The following is a 1,294-nucleotide window of genomic DNA, read 5'->3' on the forward strand; positions in this document are numbered from 1 at the left end:
GCACACGCACATATACACACGCAGCGTGCAGACACACTCACGCAGACACAAGATACACACAGACACACACGCAGACACACACAGGCACACAGGCAGACACACTCATAGATACACATACACGCGCAGACACACACAGAAAAGTGCACTAACCCGACTACATTACTAATGAAGCAGGTTTTGTAACTTTAGTGTTTCCAATTCTGACAGTTTCGCCGCAAACACTTCGCAAGAAGATGGAGGAGCATTTCATCAACACTGCCCAGCATAGCCAAACGGCGCCTCCAAGTTTTAGTCGTTCAACCCGACCTCGAAGTGAAATAACAGGGAGTTAATAATTAAATAGACACCCGGGTCTGCATGGGGATTTGCAAGCAAAGAATCATTTTCTGTCTGTTTATCATTGATAGGTGAGACAGTGCGGATGCTTGGGAAATGCAACCTGGGTTCTTAACAAAAGTTGCTAGTTGGTGAGAAGCTCCGTGCTAAAGATGAGGCTGATTATATCATTGCCACCCCGCATAAATGAGACGTCCTGAGAGTCCAGGGTCAACCATCGATCCCTTCCTATATAACGAAAGGACGGGTTAATTTTCTCTCATTAGCATTTCCCATTGCACGAACCCACAGATTGACAACTAACACATCTGCTCCTTGCTTATTTTAAAAAGCTTTTCCCCATCGCAAATAGCGAGTCTTATCTCTACACTTGTTTTTCCTTTTTATCTTTTATTACTCGTAAACAGAGACACACACACACCAAGACACCCAATCAATTCCCCTTTTTTCTTAATTTGTTTTCTCCATTGCATTCTCTCCCCCCATTTCCCCCCTTTTTGTTTATTACTTCCTTTTTTATTTTCAGTTTTTTTTCCTCCCAATTATATTCCGCCCATTCCAAATGACCGCGTCCCCTCTCACTCTATCCCGTTGCCTTGAACGATTTTTTGTTCGCCTTCTGAAGTAGTCGCGGTTTACTCCACACCGAAGTGGCAAAGTTCAGATTGAGGGAGACGGAGAGGGAGAGAGAGAGTGAAAAAAAAACTCCAGTCATGAACAAAAGGATGCCTGGGCTTGGAAACTATAGCAGGGATATGAAACCCGCAGTTTCGACTGGTGCGAGTGTGCGTGCGTCTGTGTGTGTGTGTGTCTGTATAAGTGTCTGTATGTGTGTGTGTGTATGTGTGCCTGTGTGTCTCTTCTGCATGTCAGTGTGTCTGTACGTGTGTTTGTCTGGCTGTATGTGTGTGTCTGTCTGTGGTGAGTCTGTGTGTGCGCGTGTGTGTATGTGTGTCAG

The sequence above is a fragment of the Scyliorhinus canicula genome, chromosome 12 (assembly GCF_902713615.1).
Source record: "Scyliorhinus canicula chromosome 12, sScyCan1.1, whole genome shotgun sequence".
In the NCBI taxonomy this organism is placed as follows: Eukaryota; Metazoa; Chordata; class Chondrichthyes; order Carcharhiniformes; family Scyliorhinidae; genus Scyliorhinus; species Scyliorhinus canicula.